This window comes from Heloderma suspectum, chromosome 5, assembly GCF_057233095.1.
Source record: "Heloderma suspectum isolate Gila_16-S chromosome 5, 16-S_ref, whole genome shotgun sequence".
Taxonomy (NCBI): domain Eukaryota; kingdom Metazoa; phylum Chordata; class Lepidosauria; order Squamata; family Helodermatidae; genus Heloderma; species Heloderma suspectum.
In genome coordinates, this window is record NC_139462.1 from 136,436,236 (window position 1) to 136,458,416 (window position 22,181).

At 43.1% G+C, this 22,181-nt stretch overlaps 1 long non-coding RNA gene across 2 annotated transcripts in view; it reads right to left on the bottom strand.

Annotated features, from left to right (window-relative positions):
- Positions 1 to 459: 459 nt before the first annotated feature.
- LOC146344529 (uncharacterized) overlaps positions 460 to 22,181 on the bottom strand; it is a 37,036-nt gene continuing 15,314 nt past the window's right edge. Inside the window, exons 2-4 of one of the 2 annotated variants that reach the window (XR_014792237.1) lie at positions 16,981 to 17,049; positions 2,161 to 2,284; positions 460 to 1,547 (exon numbers count right to left, since the gene is read on the bottom strand). This is a non-coding gene — a long non-coding RNA (uncharacterized LOC146344529). Of the gene's footprint in view, positions 1,548 to 2,160; positions 2,285 to 16,980; positions 17,050 to 22,181 lie in introns of those variants that run through there. The other variant, XR_014792238.1, reaches the window with a different exon arrangement.

Here is a 22,181-nt window from a genome sequence, read left to right on the forward strand (position 1 = left end):
GTGAGAAGCACTCAGCTCTGCTAGCCATCCTATTCATGCAAAGCCACACACATCTCACTAAAGGCTCCCAGGTGCTAAATGTTTAATGTACATTAAACGCATTAAGAATTTCAAATAAAAAGGCTCATTCTATATTGTCAAATGCTTTTTCTGTATTCAAAAAGTCTAAGGCTGCAATCATATACCCACAACTACAAATAAATCCCATTGAACTCAGTGAGACTTACTTTGGACCAGACATCTATAGGATTGTGCTGTAAAGCAATTTCATCTTTGTTTTTTATCAAAATGCTTTAAAAATCCACAATGACCACTAATTTTATGAGTTCTGGAATGGACCATAACTCAGGGAATTCCAAGAAGGCTAGTAAAGCATCACATAATATACTAATTATATATTTCTCCCACTGTCATGGGCAAGACTGTTTATTTCAATGCAGCTCATTAAAGTATTTAAATACGCAGTGAACAAAAGAGATTTATTGAAAGTATATAGCTGGTAGCAAATAACAATAAAGAAGCAAATGGCAATAAGGATGCAGGAAGTTAAGATAACTTCAGATCTGATATACTGTATACTATTTTGACAGATGAGAATCTTCAGTCCAACAGAAGTCCAACAGAAATCAATGATTTTGGCCTGAAATGTGTGAAAGAATCAACCCCCAAGATTCAACAGAGAAAAATAAGTGCTCTAGTTTCATATTAAGGTTGCTGTCCTAAACATATTGACATGGGAGTAAGTTTAATTGAAATAAGTGGCGCTTACTTCTGAGCAAATTTGGGTTTCAAGAGAACAAGGAGTTCCTAATAGGGCACTGAGCCACTTCCATTCAGTCTGATACCACACTCAACCAAAAACGCTTGAAACATTCATTTGAAAGTAAGCATTTCTATATTGTGTGCATATAGATTTGTATTCTGTAATATTTCACTGCTGGGTATAGCCTTCATTATAACTTTATTATTCAGTAAACTAGGAAAGTCTTAACATCTATTTGTTGTCAAGTTTGGTGGCTCTTAACTGGACCCAGTGGGAATAGTGGCTGGTAAGCTCCAGTGTTGGGTAAAAAGCTCAATATATGCCAGTAAATTGTACGAACTGTGACAAAAGAGGTTTTTTGATTTTTTTAAACAGGTATACTAGTGCCTTCATTTGGATAGTCCCAACAATTAGTTTTCTGTCATTGTAAGCTACATCTTCTTGCCTGAACTTCCAATATCAACCTTAGTGAACTTGCTTTTTTTAATCTGTGAAGGGGTTTTTGGAATAATCTTGACTGCACACTATTCATGACTCAGCACTTTCACAGAAAGCCCTCATCAACTGATTTTTCAACTGAAACAAAAGACGCTTAAAGCATGCTTTCCTTAAAGTCCCCAAAATAATGGTATGTTATATGGCATGCATCATTATTTTACTGTTCTGTTATTGCAGTTTCTCAGATGTGTACATTTTATATACAGAATATGAGAATTTGTAATCAAAAGGATATACATTAGATCTCAAACTGCAACCTTTGTTTTCCCATTCCTGCCATTGAAATCTGGAAAAAAAAAAAAAGTGGGGCGGGGGAGGAAAGGAAAATAATTACCAGTATTTAATATGGAGTTGGAGGTTGCAAGAACATCTGGCATGCAGATGCTTTCTGTAGACATGGTTATTCTAATACTCTTCACCAAAGAGCTTGTGGTTGTGATCTTCAAGACATTTCCTCTACAATGATAGTAATGGGACTACTCCAGAATAATTATTTTGAAATGGCACCATTGCCTCTGATTAAAGGAAGCTGCTGAGTCAACATTATGACTTATCTTAAAATTTATGGTAAACATGTAAACTTAGTGTCTAAAAAGAAAGTATTTGGTGTCTTCTGCTATTCAACAAGCCAGTCAGAAAAGTCCTGGAGATCCATTAGAAAAAATGACTGATGGCCATATGTTCTTAATAGTTTTATAGATAATTTCTGACATGCAGATTCTATGTGCAAAATAATTAAGAAGATCCTATAGTGCACTTGCATAGAGATACATAAACAGGCAGACAGATTATTTAAAATTAGTCCATAGACCATTTACAAACATGCACACACACACACACACACACACACACACTGTACTCTTATAACAATATAGGAACAGGAATTGCATATACTTAACATTAAATGGCTGGAATCAAAGATTGGCATTTTCAAGTATCTTTGGTCGTATACAATCTGGGTTGGATTCAGGATCTGCATTCCACAAAAGGAGGAGCCCATTTTTTCTGCAGTTCCTTCCATTGCTGAAGGGGCAAGCAAAATGTCAGTTTCAATTGCAAAAATTAAAAACATTCATAAATATTTATTTATTCATTCTAGAGCAGTACTTCTTAAACCAAAGCCAGTTCACTGATGTCAGTGATGGTGTGCAGCATGTATTCAGGTGTGCCCTGACCATGATGAAAATAATAAGAGGAAAATGTTGAAGCCCTTTGCAGAACCAATAGTGACAGAAGTGTCTTGGTGGACAAATGCCTCAGCAATGCAGGGGCTAGGCAGGAGTGGGCAATGTGTGGCTCTTCAGATGTTTTGGCCTACAACTCCCATCATCCTTCACCACTGGCTATGCTGTCTAGGGCTAATGGGAGTTGTAAGCCAAAACATCTGAAGGAAATATATGGGGCCCAGTAAATATATGGGGCCCAGATAGTTTTCTCATCCATCCTTCCAGTAGTTAGAAGAGGGATAGAAAGGGAACGAAAAATACTCCGGGTGAATGACTGGCTACGAAGGTGGTGCCGACGAGAGAGATTTGGATTCTGGGACCACGGGCTATACTTCCTGGAAGATGGGCTGTTGGCTAGGGATGGGTTGCACCTCACAAAGGCTGGGAAGAATGTGTTTGGCCACAGCATGAAGAACTTCATCAGGAGGGCTTTAAACTGAATCCTACGGGGAAGGGAGATGTAATGTTGGGGGTAACAATGGACGTAGGCGCATGCACTGCAATGGAGAGAACAGCTCTGATAGCGTCCAATAATAGTCTTCCGACACAGGTAGGAAGAAAGCCAGACTATGAAGCACATGGTCTTCGATGTCTATATACTAATGCCCAGAGTATGGGAAACAAACAGAACGAACTTGAACTCTTAATACAGGAGGGAAATTATGACTTGATAGGTATAACTGAGACTTGGTGGGATGACTCTCATGACTGGAATACAGCAGTTGAAGGATATAACTTGTTCAAAAAGAACAGGAGGAACAGAAAGGGAGGCGGGGTTGCACTGTATGTGAAAAATACATATCTCTGCACAGAAATACAGGAGGAGGAGCTTGGTAGCCCCATCGAGAGCATCTGGGTTGAAATAAATGGAGCAAAGAATAAAAGGAACCTGGTGGTCGGAGTCTACTACCGGCCACCCAATCAAGGAGAAGACAAGGATGAAACTTTTGAAAAGCAAATAGCCAATGTTTTAAGGAAGCATGATGTAGTAGTAATGGCGGACTTCAATTTCCCCGATATTTGTTGGGAGACAAATTCTGCAAAACATGGCCCCTCCAGGAAATTCCTGACTTGTGTGGCGGATAACTTCCTCCTACAGAAAGTAGAGGAAGGAACTAGAGGATCGGCTATCCTTGACTTGATCCTAACCAACGGAGATGACTTAGTGGATAAAGTAGCAGTTACAGGAACTCTGGGGGAAAGCGACCATGTTGTACTTGAGTTCTTGGTTCTAAGGGAAGCAAAAGCCGAGTGTACTCAAACGCGTACCCTGGATTTTAGGAAAGCTGATTTTAATAAACTCAGAACAATGATCAGTAAGGTCCCATGGCAAGCAATGCTAGCGAGAAAAGGAGTCCAAGATGGGTGGGAACTTTTAAAAAAGGAAATTCTCAATGCACAATCACAAACAATTCCAACAAGAAGAAAAGGTGGAAGACAACAGAAGAAGCCAATGTGGCTTCACAAAAAGCTTAGGGATGACCTGAAAACAAAAAAGGACACATATAGGAAGTGGAAAGAAGGCCAAGTAACAAAGGAAGAGTACAGGCAGGTAGCACAGAATTGCAGGGATGGCGTCAGGAAGGCTAAAGCGGAGAACGAGGTGAGGTTAGCGAGGGATGCTAAAAACAACAAAAAGGCTTTCTTCAGCTACGTGCATAGTAAAAGGCAGAGGAAAGAAATGGTTGTTCAGCTATTAAATAAGGATGGCAAAATGATAACAGAGGACAAAGAAAAGGCAGAGGTGCTCAATTCCTACTTTGGCTCAGTCTTCTCCCAAAAGAGGGTCTATGACCCCCCTGGCAAAGGCGAAGTACAGGCTGAAGGGGCAGGATTGCAGCTTGAGATCGACAGGCATATGGTCAAGGAACACCTCATTACTTTGAATGAGTTCAAATCTCCAGGGCCAGATGAACTGCATCCTAGAGTCATAAAGGAACTGGCAGAAGAACTCTCAGAACCGCTGTCTATTCTCTTTGAGAAATCATGGAGGACCGGGGAAGTGCCAGATGACTGGAGGAGGGCTAACGTTGTCCCTATCTTCAAAAAGGGTAAAAAGGAGGAACCTGGGAACTACAGACCAGTCAGTCTGACATCAATCCCTGGGAAAATTCTGGAGCAGATCATAAAGCAATCCATCTGGAAGCACCTTGACAACAATGCCGTGATTACTCGAAGCCAACATGGATTTGTCAAAAACAAGTCCTGCCAGACAAATCTGATCTCATTTTTTGATCAAGTCACCTCCCTTGTAGACCGTGGGAATGCTGTAGACATCATATACCTCGACTTCAGCAAAGCTTTCGACAAAGTGCCCCATGATATCCTGATGAGCAAACTAGCTCGAAGTGGGCTAGATGAAACAACGATCCGGTGGATCCACAGTTGGCTACAGAATCGGACTCAAAGAGTGCTTATCAATGGGACCTTCTCAAGCTGGGGAGAGGTAACGAGTGGGGTACCGCAGGGCTCAGTGCTGGGCCCAGTGCTCTTCAACATTTTTATTAATGACTTGGAGGAGGAGGTGCAGGGAATGCTGATCAAATTTGCAGATGACACAAAATTGGGAGGGATAGCTAATACTTTGGAAGACAGAAACAAAATTCAAAGTGATCTGGATAGACTGGAGTGCTGGGCAGAAAACAACAGAATGGCATTTAATAGGGACAAATGCCAAGTTCTGCACCTAGGAAAAAGAAACCAAATGCACAGTTACAAGATGGGGGATACGTGGCTCAACCACACTACGAGCGAGAAGGATCTTGGAATTGTCGTCGATCACAAGCTGAATATGAGCCAACAATGTGATGTGGCTGCAAAAAAGGCAAATGCTATTTTGGGCTGCATTCATAGAAGCATCGCTTCCAAATCCCGGGAAGTACTAGTTCCCCTCTACTCAGCACTGGTTAGGCCTCATCTGGAGTACTGTGTCCAGTTCTGGGCACCACACTTTAAGAAGGATGCAGACAAGCTGGAGAGGGTTCAAAGGAGGGCAACAAAGATGATCAGGGGACTGGAAACAAAGCCCTATGAAGAGAGACTGAAAGAACTGGGCATGTTTAGCCTTGAGAAGAGAAGACTGAGGGGAGATATGATAGCACTCTTCAAGTACTTGAAAGGTTGTCACAGAGAAGAAGGCCAGGATCTCTTCTTGATCATCCCAGAGTGCAGGACACGGAATAATGGGCTCAAGTTACAGGAAGCCAGATTCCGACTGAACATCAGGAAAAACTTCCTGAGTGTCAGAGCAATACGGCAATGGAACCAATTACCTGGGGAGGTGGTGGGCTCTCCCACACTGGAGGCCTTCAAGACGAGGCTGGACAGCCATTTGTCAGGGATGCTCTGACTTGGATTCCTGCATTGAGCAGGGGGTTGGACTCGATGGCCTTGTAGGCCCCTTCCAACCCTACTATTCTATGATTCTATGATCACTAACTGCCCACCCCTGGGCTAGAGCATACATAAAACTAATAATATCTTCCCAATATCTAGGTATGCTTTCATTTTATTTCATTTTTCATTTATTGCATGTATTGTCTTCCCTTAGTTTTAAAAATGAAATAAATCAACAGATATCAATTTAGAGAACAGTCTGAACCAGTGGAGTTCCACCAGCAGCCCACAGCATGCCCATGGGAGGGGCCAATTTAGGGCCTTGCAGGCATGTTGGGGGCAGCCTTGGATCCACTGGATCCAAAGCATCCTTGCTCCATGACATGCCCTAGAAAGGGCTTCTTAACTACGCCCGCCTGAAGCGGTCATGGATAATTTCCTCCACTTGTTTTCAGCGGGAAGGGAAATGGTTTTTAAAAAAATATGTTGGTTAAAAAACAGCAAACCAACAAACCCAAAACAAAACCCCCACTCCTATACCCTGCCCTGGAGCAGAAAATGAACAGATCTGGATTCACTATGGTTTTAAGTTTACAAATGTTAAGCCCAAACAAGTTAGTTTCGGCCTTTTCCTAGAAAAAAAGACCAAAGATCAAGCCTTATCTGATTTACACCCAATGACCCTAACTAAAAGGAAAGAATTCAAAGAGATAACTGAATCATTAAGAAGATAGTAATTAGATATCAGTTGAGTTTCCTCTTCAAGATATTGATATTGTAGAGGCAGGACAGTGGTGATTTACAGTTTGGAAAAAGGAAATTTATATTTTTTGAATTTATTGCAAACCTGCCACAAAAGTGTAGACTTTGTAGAATAAAGTCTATACTATAGAGATAAGAAGATATATTTAGGAGGAGAGCATACTAAAAATAATAAGATAAAAATCAAGAGGATGGCAAACAAATAGGATTCAAAATGGAGAAGCAGCATAAAATAGGTGAGGGAAAAGATCAAAACATAAGCTTGTTAAAGGAGTTAGAAAAAAAATCAAACAGGGCAAGGAAGATAATCAGAGAGATATCGTAGAGAGTTGCTGGGTGATAATACCAGAATGAAGATTGTATCAATATCAAGGGGCTTAACAACCCTAGCAAAAAATGTTTAAGGGCACTATCCAATGCAGGACAGGCAGAGCATGGAGGGGAACTTCTCCTCTGCGCTCTGGCCACCTTGCATTTGTGGCTAGATGGCCAATTCTGGCTGTCTAACCGAGGCCCCTTGGAGTGGGCAGGGGGAGACCAGATGGTGCGTAGGAAGCATCATGCTGAAGCTTCTGTTGTCCCCTCCCTGCCCCCAGAAGTGCCCCATTTTCGGCCTCTCCTCGCTGCTCTTAGAAGCAAACCACGGGGACAAACCACGCCGCCTACGAGGCGGCAGGGGAGAGGGGCAGGGAGTTGGTTTTCTGGGAACCAACCTTGGAGCGCTGGCTCCAAGCTCAGTTCCCAGAAAATAAAAACTCCTACGGCCATTTTACCACTGTCTAGCGGCCATAGGATTGTGCCCTTAGAAAGTGAGCTAAGAGAATGATACTAGAAGCACATGTAAATAAAAAATATGAATATTTGCTGTATGTTGATGAATTGGAACTAGATATTTTGCCTCACATCAATCTAAGACAAAGGGAGTATCTATTTTTATGTCAGGAATGGCACTTTTGATATTGAAACTGTAGGAAGAGACCCAGCAGGAAGATATGTATGTGTGTAGAAAGACAACTAACAGATGAAATATCAATCTGTATTTCTGTCTGTCTATATCAGGGGTTGCTAACAAGGTGCTCGCAGGCGCACTAACACCCAACAAGACCCCTGAGTGCGCCTGCAAGACCCCTTTGGGGTCCCAGGCATGGTTTGGGGAAGGTGCACAGGGGTTGTGGTGGTGAGGAAGGTGAGCAGGAGAGAATCCAGTGGGAAAGTGGGAGAATCCAGAAAAGGACAGTGGGTGGTGGGGAAGAAAAAAGTCAGAATCCAGAGCGGGGGGGGGGACTCCTAACATACTGTGATTGGTAATTGTGATGGTAATTTGTGGTGGTGTTCCAGACACTTTTCCAAAATGTCAACAGTCCCTGGTTTTAATGTAGTACATTTGGTCAACTAACTGAGTTCCTATGAAAAAAAGATTGTATACATTTCTTCCTAATAACCTAGAATGTATTTATTCTTGACTTCTTCAAAATTAGTAAATAAGGTTAAGGAGACTGAAATATTAGACATACCATATACAGATCATAAACCAATCCAGTTATGTTTAAATACAGGTAGTAAACCACAGACACAATGGACATCAATACAATATTCTCACAAAAAACATGGTAAAACAAAATTGTATAAGAGCATTAGAGGAATTTTTCAAATAGGTCAGGAACAGTAAGTGATATTACAGCTTGAGAAACAAGTACAGCCTTTCTTCCAGCCCAATTTATGTAACTGGTATATTTGAAAAAGAAACAAGCAGGGGAGAAGAGAGAGATATGGCGAAGGAAGTTGGAACATCAATACAAAAGAAGTGGACAGGTGAGTGTGGATGAAAAAACTATTAAAGATAAAAAGGTAAAGGTGTCCCCAACCAGTCGTGTCCGACTCTAGGGTGTGGTGCTCATCTCCATTTCTAAGCCGAAGAGCCAGCGTTGTCCGAAGACACTTCCATGGTCATGTGGCTGGCATGACTGAACACCGAGGTGCACGGAACGCTGTTACCTTTCCCGCCGAAGCGGTACCTTTTTATCTACTTGCAATTTCTTGCTTTCGAACTGCTAGGTTGACAGGAGTTGGGACTGAAGACGGGAGCTCACTCTGTCACGCGGCACTTGGGTCTCGAACTGCTGTCCTGCCGACCTTCCGGTCTGCAGTTCAGCGTCTTAACCACTAAGCCACGGTGGCCTGAAAAAACTATTAGCACCTAATAAAATGTGGGAAATAAAGGAAGCCACTAAAACTCACTGAGATATGCTATACAGTAAACTACTTTTTGTGTTTTAAAAAGGGAACAAACCAGACATAATACTAATATACATGTTGAATTAAAACAAAACCTCTTGCACTCATGGCTCACAGCCACCAAGAGCCCACAGGTACTTTTGTCCCATGGGCAACAAAAGCTTGACTGCCGAGAGAGATGGGGGAAAAGAGGCTGCTGCATTTTTCACCCCATCTTCTCTCCTGTACATAGGGGAGGTCTCTCCATCTCCACTGCCCCTCTTCTGGCTTCCATTCGGTGGCCAGGAGCCTCAGAGGGCAATTGCAACGGAGAGTGGCTGCACTCAGGGAAGGGGGAAGAAGATGGGGCTGCCATCTGTGCACTGCATGTGGGATGACCATGAGAGACACTTCCTGGCTATTTCTCCACAGAATGGATGCTGCTCTGAGATTCTGGGAAGGCGAAATAAAGGAGTGTATCCCTCTGAATAAGCAAACTGCTACCATGGCAACACATTTAGCCCTGCCCCACATGCGACCAGGTGGCTTCCATTTGGTTAGGGTGGCCACTTGTGAATCTCCAGAAGAGAGAACATACATCACCAAAAAGATAACAAAAGAAGGCGCCAATCTGCATATGATAATTTATATGTGTCAAATCAAATTTAGAAATAATTATTATAATTTAAATAGAAATGCGGCACATCTCACCAGTGTGGAAGACTGTGATCAGGTGAGCTGTGTGCTGGCCTGTTCACATGCTGCGCAGGTTCTGTAGACAAGCAATGTCAAGGCCCAGCTCTTCCTTTCAATGGTTCCTTTTCTCCCCACCTCACACCCATAGGAAGTGGAAGAGGAAAGGGGAACGCTCTTGCCATCCTGAGAGGCAAGAGCATTCCAAGACACAAATGATGCTGCAGGCCAGATAACATTCAGCTGCAGGCAGCTGGCCCATAGACCGCAGGTTCCCCATCTCTGGTCCATGTAGAAGCAGTAATGGACTGGATGAGCACTAAGTGGTGCTGATGGGCACACTTGGGACCTTCCTTTCCAGTGCAAATAGCAGCCACAGGGAGACCTGATAAGGACTGAAGCTGTGGCAATGTCACAAGCCCCCTCCCCGGAATACTGCAGTCCTGATATGACTGGGGGGTGGGGTCCCTGCAGCTGCTATTTAAAAACAACAACAACCTACAGTGGCTAACTGTGTGAATATCTCATCTAATTAGGCTCTAAGTCTTCTGTGTTTAGAGGGGCTTATTCTCAAGTAAGTGTACATCAAACTGCAGTCTTAAGCATGTTTGTTGTTCTTCAGTGAAATCCATGAGACTCTGATGTGTTTAACTTTGGCTGGATCGTGCCCAATATCCATATTCTCAGGAAAGTCTGCACCTAGGAGCATGCATTTTGGTTGCAATCTCACAATTCCAGTTTTCGTTAATAACCATTTCTCCATGTGCCCATTTCATGAATTATAATTGTGATTCCATTGTCCAGGGATTAAATCACAAAACTCTCAGCAATGTAACTGTAAGTCACATGAATCTTGCCCCACACAAACTGCCCTGCGACTTTCCTTAGAGCTGGGGAACTGTTGGCAACTGGTGTCTGGTTTATGCAATGCTGGTGAATTGTTTCCTTCATGCAGTCTGATTTTCCAATAAAAATGCCTCTCTTTTTTATGGGGTCTTTTAAAATGCCTTTCCCTGCAAAATACTGCAGATGCTATGTACATGTGTGCATGAGATTTTTCTTGTTTGAAAAATTATTTGAGGAGTTTCAAAGGGCTCTTTGGATATTATGCAGGCCCACCCAGGACAAAAGGTTAGGTCTCACATATAAATATATCATACCTCATATTTTGCTAAAATATTCTCCTGGGCACCGTTATTATTGTTTATATAAATTGCACTAAATGTCCTAGGATTTCCATTTGTACAATGGGTAAATGTTTTCTAGAATGCCTTCAGAATATTCTCTTCCTTAAAAATATCCTCAATCTATGTGTGTTGTATACATGCTCACATGTATAGACTGGGTTTGCATGACACAACAACCCCTCATGGGTGACAAGCCACGCTGGGTTGTCCTACCATGTGAACCCGGCTTGTGTGTGGGCAACAAGCCACCCTAATAACGCATGGGTTGTTCTAGGGGTTGTTGAACCCACAACAGGTTGACATGTCATCCAAACTGCCAAACCATCGTGGGTTGCAGGCCTTGGACAGTGAGCCGCTTGGCAAGAGCTGCAGAAACCCGCCACTCTTCCCAAGTGTGGCCATGACCACTCTTCGCAATTGTGCCTGAGCCACTTCAAGCACCCCGGCCAGTGACAGCCCCTGTAGCTGTGCCCAAACAGCATTTTGGAGGGAGTGTCACAGGCTGCCTGGGTTTTACCTTTTTCTTTTTGTTTGTCCCCACATTTGCACAAAATGAAGCCGAAATAATTGTTTAATTCTATTTTTGGCCCCAAGGATGTGCTCAAATGTTCCCCTTTTTTAAATTATTTTTTGTGGGGGTTGCATTTTCTGTTGTCAAAAATATATAGGCCTGCCTTTTCTGCAGCCTTGTATGTTTCAGCTGTCAAACATACAAGGTAACAGACATGACTAGACTGCATATAGGCTGGTTTGACAGCCTTTGACAGTTGACAGGTCAAGATAGAAAATGGCTCAAGATCACCCACTTGGCAGGATGATCCCAGGGGTTTCCAGTGTTGCACCAACCCTGGGGGGGGGGCTTCCAGTCCACCCCTCCCCAAATTGGCAGCAACTCTTTTTCATAGAAAAGTGCACCCCAACCTTAATCACAGTGGCCATGTCTCCTTTGACAGCTATCAAAGTAGATGTGGTTACTGCAATTTGGAGTGAAAAAAGAGGGGTGTACTTTTCTATGAAAAAGAATTGCTGGGGAGAGGGGCAAGCAGGAATGCAAAGAAGGGTTGCTGGATCCAAGGGTCTGAGCAACACCAAAAACCCTGGAGATAACTTTGCTAAGGGGGTGATCTACCTGTCAACTATTTTTGACAGTTGGAGTTGTGCACTTGCACAACCCTGAAAATGCGATATATTTTTTTTTAAGGGGGACATTTGCACACATCCCCCGAGGCTGAAAAAATAAAATAAAAATTATTTCAGCCCTTTTTTGCGCAAATCTGGGGATGAACAATTAAAAAGAGAGAGAGAGCTTTGCACATGACTGGGGTTGTGATCCGAGCAGGGATGGTGGACTTGGTGGCAGACAAGACAGGTTCTGCCACCAAGTTTCCTGGCATACCAGGTGGAGCCGGGTGGAGGACCAAGGGGGAAGGAGGGGAAAAACAACCCATGGTAAACCCGATAGTCTGTTGTGCTCACCGTGGATTGTTCTGGTGACAACCTACACTGCTTGGCTTATTCCGCAGGGTGGGTTGTCATGACGTCCAAACCCAGCCAGCTGAAGGCAATGGGGGCAACAGCAAAGAGGCCTGGCATCAGCCTGTTTGCTGCCTGCACCAGCATGGGAACACTGCTCACCTCACCATCCTTCCTTCTTATTTTTTTAAAAAAACTTTTGATAGTCAGAGGGTGACTGTCCGGGCATGTACATGGTTACAGATGTTCATTTTATTATTTTTACTTTACATCTCTATTATTTTCTAGAACAAAATGGTGTTTATTCCCAAGTAAATGTGTTTACCATCAGGGCAGCAGAAGCAAACCCCACCTTATTCCTGTAGTCACAACAGTGCTATAATTTTAGGGACTTAAAATGAAAAACTGCACATGCTCAGAGTATTTTTTTTTTAATCAGAATTGCCAAACAGTTCTTGTTTTGTTTTCTTTTTGCTCTTAACGTATCAGGAATGCATTTTATTTATTTATTGAAAGTATCTTTATCCCACCCTGTAGCCAAAAGGTTTCCTGGAATGGCTTACACCTAATCAGTAAAACAAAACAGTTCGTGCCTGCAGGATTATAATCTAAAAAGACTGGACACACAAGGAAAAAGGAAGGGAGAGAAAATTAAGTCTTTCAGCAGGGCTGGTGATTGGTCAGGTATCATGTCTGAATTTATTAGTTGGTGGCAGAGGATGTGTAAGCATATGGAAGAGCCGTACACCTTAGATGAACAGTGTGATCTATGAGCTCCTCCCTGTTATTTATGGGCTCAGCCCTCAGGCACCCAGGCTCCAATTCTGGGTCCACGAACTTCACCACTTTACCAATGAGCTCCCTTGGCACATGGTCCTGGACACCACCCTCTGATCCCTATGAGTTCCATCCCAAAGGCCCCACTCAAATATGTGATTTTTCTTTCTTTTAGGAATTAGCAATCCTAGCACCTATAATTACGTATGCTGGACCAGCACTGACATATTATATCTACATGCATACTATCTAAATGGAGGCTGATTATGTGCAAGCTCGACCTGTGCATGTTTACTCAGAGGCTCCATGCTATTTAATCAGGCTTACTCTCAGATAAGCATGCAATGAATTGCATCCTTATGCCAGCTAAGGTAAAGTGAGAACTATAGTGGAGGTGTGTCAAATTGCCTATTTATTTTGGCCCAATTCAGCTAAAATTTGTTGTGAGTAATTCTTATTGAAATGCTTGAAAGTGATGTATTTTGAGTTAGTTGTGACTAAGATTGCAATCTTATTTATTTATTATTACATTTATATCCTGCCTTTTTCCTCTTTCAAGGAACCCAAGGAGGCTTACGTGGTCCTCCTCCTCTCTATTTTATCCTCACAACAACTCTGTGAGGTAGGTTAGGCTGAGAGTCGGTAACTGGCCCAAAGTCACCCAGTGAGCTTCATGGCCAAGTAGGGACTAGAATCCAGGTCTTCTGAGTTCCAGTCCAACACTCAAACCACTACACCATACCAGCTCTGTTATGCACACTTGCCTACGAGTAAGTCCACTGAACACTGTGGACTTTAATACTGAATAAACTTATTTAAGACTGGGTTGCACCTTACCCTGTAGTTATCAATTTACTAATTCTAGCTGGATTGGGAGCATTGTTTTAGAGCAAAGACCCTAGGAAAGTAGCATTCACAAATAAAGCTTGCTGAACTTATACACTCAAAAAAAGACTGACATTTCCATGTGAGAACAATAAAGTAGGAGAAACTTACAAAATGTAACCTAGTGAGGAAAACAAAGGATAACATATTGTTCCCTGATAGTACTCTATGTGCATTCTATGGATCTAGAGATCCTGGAGACTAGAGATGCCAAGAAATTAATCGTCTGGTGACATGTACAGGCAGGTAATCTGGAAAGCATGTGCATTTTTTCCATTACAAAAAGATTTCCCCAAATTCTGTCATATTCCCCTTCAGCTGATAAGACCTTCATGAACCCTCATTACTGGTAAGATAGAAAATAGCCCTTCCCTTCTGCAGAATACTTTGCCCACAATACTAAGGTGAACTTAGATCTCTGCTTTCCATCTCTCTGCTACAGCTGCTTGCGAAACAAAACCTCAAGCAGGTTTATGGTGGTACTGGTATCGTGCCAAGCAGAAAGATGCACCAGGAACTCTTGTGGTTTTCTCTGATTATAGTTCTTAATATTGTCTTAGCCTGCCTTCTGTTTTAATGGGATTCTGCTGCTTCACTTTTGCATAAATATTATTGTATTTTATATTATTTTATGAGAAATAGTTTGTAGTTGTGTGATAAGGTGTGGTATAAATAATAATAATAATAATAATATAGCAGATTCAAACTGGTTTAATAGTTTTTCCCTCTTCTCAGGGAGCCCTGGGGATGTTTCCGTGAGAGGGAGCTGGGCATCTCAAACAGAATTCTTACAGCATCACCGAATGACAGTTCTTGTGACTCTTTGGATCGCGCAGTGACAAGTGCCAGTCCTAGGATTTGGGGTGCAGGAAGGGAGGGTTGGCAAAATGTTCTCAGTGGGCCCCTTTCCTCCCCACTGCTGTTGCCACTGCCCATTTGGTTACCTTTCCCTCTGGACCCCATTAGCACCACCTCCCACAGAGAAAGAGAGAGAACAGGTTTAGGAGAAGGGAAATGCTTCTTCAACTTGCTCTTCTTACTGCTTGCTTGGAGTGGGCAGGTGAGCAGGCACCAAGGGCTAGGAAGCTCCAGGGATTGGCAGCGGGGGCCCTACTTGGTTCTGGGCCTTCGCAAGTGCCTGGCAATGCTGACCGGTGATACTGGCCCTGGTGGTGACATTTAAAGTGGTATAAATGTCTTTGTAGAGCAGATATGTCCTGAGTCATCTGCTATGTCTGTTTAAACAGTCTGCAGGCCATTCCTGGCCCCAACAGATCAGAATTATTTAGGGAAGAAACACTGCTATGTTTCTGACCATTTGTTCTAATAATAAGAATATCTCATATCTATTGGTGGGAGTTTGGGTGCCCATCTCATTGCTAATTCTGTTTCTTTGGAGGAGAGGAAGTGTTTAAGGTTCCCCCCCCCCCCACACACACACTAGTTCTAGTATGCAGAACTCAAATCCAGGTGTCTGGCACACTTGTAACTGCAGCAAATGACATACAGAGCCTGCTTGCAGTGTACTTCAGTTCATATATTTAGCTTGTGCCCTCAAATGACAGATACAGAGAATGAGAGGGGGGCAGAGAGAGAAAGAAAAGTACACACGTGTCTTAATATGAATACCAGACCTTGGTTGCATTTAAATAGCATAGCTTTGGCTGCAAGTTGGCATCTTGAATGGAAGACAGTGGAATCAGTTACCTCAGGCTGATTTACTCTTTGTATTTGTCTCCGTTCAAATGTTACAAGGTGGACTTTCCATGAAGTGATGTCATTTGTTTAGCTCTCTTTCCCAATACACCATTTCTGTCTGTTCATATTGATCTTATCTTTGAACAGGACATAAAAGGGGGATAGGGTGTCACCAGTAACTGCCTCCCTGGCTGACACCAAACAGAAAAGATAATAGGTGGTCATAACAGAAGGCTAATTGAAAATGCAACAATGAAAAAGGCAAATTCAAGGTTTGACTGGAAAAGGTATAAAAACACACACCAAACATATCAATGCTATGATATAAATCTATGGTGCAGCCACATTAAGGATTCTTAATGTGGCTCTAGTGTTCACACTTCACTAGAGTGTACCTCTAGTGTTCACATTTCAAAAGGAATACAATAGTCCTGGAGAAGGTGTAGAAAAGGAAAACTCAAATGATCAAAGAACTGGAGCACCATTTCCACTAATATCAAACTCTGGTGGTGAGCGCCAACAGGACTGGAGGCAAAATGGAGCCACTGAGAAGCAACAGGGAGGTATCAGCATGCATGAGTGAATCGCAAGGTTTGAAGAAGTATAAATATTTTTTAGAAAATAGCCCAGTGAACACTGAACATGTTCAGTAGTCTTGGAATGTTGAATGTCAATTGAGAAAGAAAACTGTGGGGGCTGGAATGTCCTTCTTCAGACCCTGATGGGCTATAATATTCTGAGGACATGGTTGGCTGACTGGCACCCTTAACAGAGTGAGAAGGCGCTACAACATTCTCTTGCAGGTGTCATTTGTCATTCTAATGAGGAAAGGCTACAGGGCTTTTCTGAGAGCCTTTGGATTCCATCTGAGGGCCTCCCACCACATGCCTTGTCCAACAACTTAAGATCAATTACGGTGTTGGAGCAGGTGGTAGGCACTAAGTTTGAGAGATAAATAAATGCAGGCTGGGTGAGGGCTCATTTGAGGTTGCTCCTCTTCCTGTACTGTGAGTTTTTCCACTGAGGATAGTTTCCAAAAAAGCCCCTGGGGAGTACAGGTTTATTCACTGCCTGTCCTACCCCCAGGGCTCTTCAATCAATGATGGTATATCAAGCAAGCTCAGTTTGGTGCTGTATACACTCCTGTGACAGAGCAGCCCAGCTCAGGGCTGGCCCTCCAATGACGTGGGATGAATTGCTCACCTCAGATGGTGAAGAGCAGCAGATTACGCAACCCCACCCCCTGCCCCACTACCAGGAAGAACACCCAGGACTGGACTCCCAGTCCTTTGGTTATAATTTTGGGGGGATTGGTGCAGCTACCACTGTGGCATTGGTGGGCCTGAGCGAAAGCAGAATTAAGAGATTTACGTTAACCTTACTTAGCAGTACCCCCCTTTTAATTCTGTTTCTGGAGAACAGCATTTATTACAAACTTAGCTGTAAACAGGTAGGGCAAATCTTTTACCTTATTGCATTGTCTCCACAATGCAAGGGCCTGTATAAGCCAAACAGCGTAGCTGAAATGCCAACTTGACTAGAAAAAATAAAAATACAGAAAAGGTTATGAGCTTTCATATACACTCTTACACATGACAATTATACAGAAAATACTAATTTTGCAAAAACAAAACAAACAACTGGCAAATGCTGCGGGGCTTGGAGAACCCAACTAGCAAGTCATGGTTGGGGGTTGCCGGCTTTTTAATATGTAAAATAGAGAAGATTGTGCTACATACAGTAAACAAAGGTGTGTCCTGTAGCTATTCAATAATCCTACCAGCTGTATTCATGGGTGCCTAGAGGTAACCAAGGTGGTAAAACTTTGCACAAAACTATGCTTTAATGTGTGTATGTGGGCGGGTGAGATTAAGCTTTTTGTATAAACCATAAAATAAAAAAAACACAAGGGTTGCAACAACCCCTCTCAAGGTAGGCATGCTTTAAGCTTGTTGGGCCAAGCATCACTAAGATTTGCAAAAGTCTGCCCTCCAGATGTGTTGGACTGCAGCTCCCATCCATTACCCTACTTTCTTAAGCTAGAAGCTTGGGACACTAAGCTGTTGCTTGAGTAGTAGTAATCTTTTAATTCCATGTCTACTCATACAGATTTACTTTGGATTTTTGTTTGTTTGTCTGTGTCTCTGTCAGACTCTCTGATGAATTCTATATAATGCTAATAGTGACCTCTGCTGTCCACAACTACAATGACACCACACTGAACATGGGTGTATCAGATGTAAAGAATCAGAGTTGTGGACCTCCCTGGAATTTTCTGGGCACTATAATCTAACTCACAATTCTGCCCATCTTGGCCCAGATGCCCCCCCATCTCCATCTCCATCTAGCTGAGTTGATCTCAGGTTTGGTGTTCAGGTCCCCTGTCAAGAATGGGTTAATAGAGTAGGCAGCCATAAGGACCGCTAGGGTAGTCAGGTATGCAACAGCCACCTGGAGGTTGATTTTTTTAGCTGGTTCTCAGCCTGCAGATCAAGGTCATGATTTGCCTGGCTAATTGGGAAAATGATAACAGCCATGTCTGGTGGGAAGATGAAACCTCTTTGGAAGGTGGAGTGGGGTGTCCCAGGCTTGGGTTTGGACTGGGTGCCTAGAATCTGCCTTGGCTTGCTAGGGCTGGGCAATAAAAGGAGAGCTAGAGAAAGGGCGGGTGTCTCTTCTTGGCCCTGATGGTACTAGGGGGTGCTGCTGGTTGATGGCTACCCTGGGCGGCCCATACTTTGGTATGTATAGGATAGACTAGCTAGCTTTATTGTTTTAGTCTTGGGAGAGTCTGCCTTGGTGTTTGGCGTTTCTGGTTTTGTTTAGAGTCTTGTACCTTGCTTGTAATTTCCTGTACAGCCTACCACTCTCCCTATTCCTTCCTCTTTGTTCCATTCCCCTAATAAACGTTTACCCAACTTCCAGTGGGTGTGGTGTGTCCTGAATAACTTCAGTGCTAAATACAGTGCATGTTGGCCTGGGAGGGAGCTATTGGGTTAATTTGGAGAAAAGGGAGGCCAAGTTTGGCCTCGTCTACCTTGCAGGGTTGTTGGGGTGAATACCAGCAATCCTTCACACCTACCAGGCCAGAATCTCAAGTTCTAATGGCCATGATTATGACAACCAGTGAACTACCTAAGGGAGCATGTCTACATGAAGCTTTGATTGTACACTCATGACTGGTCACTCACAGAAATGTGTGGGTCTTTTACATTATGTTGCCAACCTCCACAACATCTCCTGCGCTTTTTGAGCTATCCCACTTTTTAAAAGATCAGAAATAAGCCAATAACAAACTTTATTGCAAGATACTGGCAGTGTGTAATGATGGCATCGTGCTATAATTCAGCCACTAGATGGTGCTGTATAATGAAACACAGAACATTGCCAAGACAGGAAATGTTAAATTCAAATTGCTTGTTCCCCAAGTAAAGGAGCCCATTGTAATCCTGCAAAGAAACGAGAAGCAGAAAGCCCCAGTAAGGATGTGGGATTTCAGCCTTGTGTGATGAACTTTATTCATGACTTAGGGTGCAATCCTATGCTTGTTTAGATAGAAAAAAGTCTTTCAACTTCCAGCATTCCCCAGCCAGCATAGGAGTGTGTCCTTCATAACTTTGTGGGAATACCTGCAGCTCACACAGGCCTGTCAATGGCAAGAATGCGGATGGGAGAAAGTTGCTCCTCCTCTGCCTAGATTCAGGGGCACTTGGTGGAGTCAGCACTGCTTTTTCCAGCCTGTTGTATCCTACCAGCCAAGTTGCACAGAACATCTGCATTTGTAACTCCCTCCCTGTGTGAACTGCTGCAAAAGTGGAGGCCTGATATCATGTTACCAGTAATTTTAGCAAAGAATATTAGAGAGAAGAAGGGGGTAGAAACAGGTTTGTGTGTTTTTAAGAGACTGAAGGAAGAAAATGGGATTTGACGGAGAAGACACAGAAAAAACAAGATCACAGAGATGGTGATAAAGAAAGACATGACCTATGGGGTACAGAGAGAAAAAGGGGGTGACAGATGTGGGATTTAGGGAGACTGCAGGAGGATATAAAAGAGTTTATCACTTGGAGCTTTTATCCTGCTATTGAGATGGCTCTCTCTTGGAAGTTTGCGAGCACTTTACATAACACTGTTAACCTCCAAGACACCTCCCACAATTTTCCCCAGCCTATCTGGGGGAAATTTCCCCTAAAGCAAAAAAATGTTGTATTTTTCCCAGCCCATGGAACAGGAGCACCATGACCTCCCTATGAAATTCTCCAATAGCTGAAGAACCCGCTTTGCCTGCTGTGGGCATTTGTTTTCAGCTGTTAGGGGTGTGGTCAGGATGATGAAGGCACTGAGGATGGCAGCAGGGTTGCAAGGGAGAAGACCAAGCAGATTTGACAGGCGCGAGGGCATGAATCGCCTGCCAATTGCGACTCCTGCCTCCGCATTTCTCAATTGGGGGGAGGAGAGGGTAAAATGCTTCCCTGCAATGAAGGGAGACACATCTGATCCCCCACCCCACCAAGCTCAGAAGCAACATCCTCTGTTGTTTCAGAGCACCCCATTAAGTTCAGTGGGGCTTACTCCCAAGTAAGTGTGTCGATGGTTGCAGACTTACAGGGTGATCTTACGTCTACTCAGAAGTAAATGCCATTGAGTTCAATGGGACTTACTCCCACATAAGTGTGCCAAGGGTTTCAGAATTACAGCACAATCTTACATTTTATGTCTACTTAGAAGTAAGTCTGAGGTTTCCTGGGGGCTGCAAGAAAACAGTACAGCAGAAGTTAAGCTATGAAAACAAGACTCCCCCCGCTCCTTTGCACACATGGGAAAGAAAAATACCCCGGGTGAATGACTGGCTATGAAGGTGGTGCTGGCGCAAGAGATTTGGATGCTGGGACCACGGGCTATACTTCCTGGAAGATGGACTGTTGGCAAGGGATGGGTTGCACCTCACAAGGCGTGGGAAGAATGTGTTTGGCCACAGCATGAAGAACTTCATTAGGAGAGCTTTAAACTGAATCCTACAGGAGAGGGAGATGTAAAGTTGGGGTAAAAATGGATGAAGGCTCATTCACCACAATGGAGAGAACACCTCTAATAGTGCCTAATAATAGTCTTCAGAAACATGTAGGAAGAAAGCCAGACTATAAAGCACAAGGTCTTCGATGTCTATACACTAATGCCCAGAGTATGACAAACAAACAGAACAAACTTGGGCTGAATCTACACATAGCAGTTATACTGTTATCATACCGTTATCGCAACTATTGGTGCCCATTGGTTTCATGTGCACCAATAGTTATGATAACAGTATGATAACGGTATAACTGCTATGTGTAGATTCAGCCATGAACTCTTAATACAGGAGGGAAATTATGACTTGATAGGTGTAACTGAAACTTGGTGGGATGACTCCCATGACTGGAATACAGCAATTGAAGGATATAACTTGTTCAGAAAGAACAGGAGGAACAGAAAGGGAGGTGGGGTTGCACTGTATGTGAAAAATAGATCTCTCTGCACAGAAATACAGGAGGATGAGCTTGGTAGCCCCATCAAGAGCATCTAGGTAAAATAAATGGAGCAAAGAATAAAAGGAACATGGTGGTTGGAGTCTACTACAGGCCACCAAATCAAGGAGAGGACGAGGATGAAACTTTTGAAATGCAAATTGCCCTTGTTTCAAGGAAGCGCAATGTAGTACTAATGGGGGACTTCAATTTCCCCGATATTTGTTGGGAGACAAATTCTGCAAAACATGGCCCCTCCAAGAGATTCCTGACTTGTGTTGCTGATAATTTCCTCCTACAGAAAGTAAAGGAAGGAACTAGAGGATCGGCTATCCTTGACTTGATCCTAACCAACAGAGATAACTTAGTGGATAAAGTAGCTGTTACAGGAACTCTGGGGGAAAGTCACCTGGATTTTAGGAAAGCCAATTTTAATAAACTCAGAACAATGATCAGGAAGGTCCCATGGCAAGTGACTCTAATGAGAAAAGGAGTCCAAGATGGGTGGGAGTTTTTAAAAAAGGAAATTCTCAAGGCACAGTTACAAATAATTCCATCAAGAAAAAAAGTCAAAGGCAACAGAAGAAGCCAATGTGGCTTCACAAAAAGCTTAGAGATTACCTGAAAACAAAAAAGGACACATACAGGAAGTGGAAGGAAGGCCAAGCTACAAAGGAAGAGTACAGGCTGGTAGCACAGAATTGCAGGGATGGTGTCAGGAAGGCTAAAGCTGAGAACAAGCTGAGGTTAGTGAGGGATGCTAAAAGCAACAAAAAGGCTTTCTTCAGATATGTGCATAGTAAAAGACAGAGGAAAGAAATGGTGGTCCAGCTATTAAATAAGGATGGCAAAATGATAACAGATGACAAGGAAAAGGCAGAAGTGCTCAATTTCTACTTTGCCTCAATATTCGGAAAGAGGGTCTATGACCCCCCTGGCAAAGGCGAAGTACAGGCTTATGGGGCAGGATTGCAGCTTGAGATCGATAGGCATATGGTCAAGGAACACCTAATTACTTGGAATGAGTTCAAATCTCCAGGGCCAGATGGACTGCATCCTAGAGTCATAAAGGAAATGGCAGAGGAACTCTCAGAACCACTGTCTATTATCTTTGAGCAATCATGGAGGACGGGGGAAGTGCCAGATGATTGGAAGAGGGTTAATG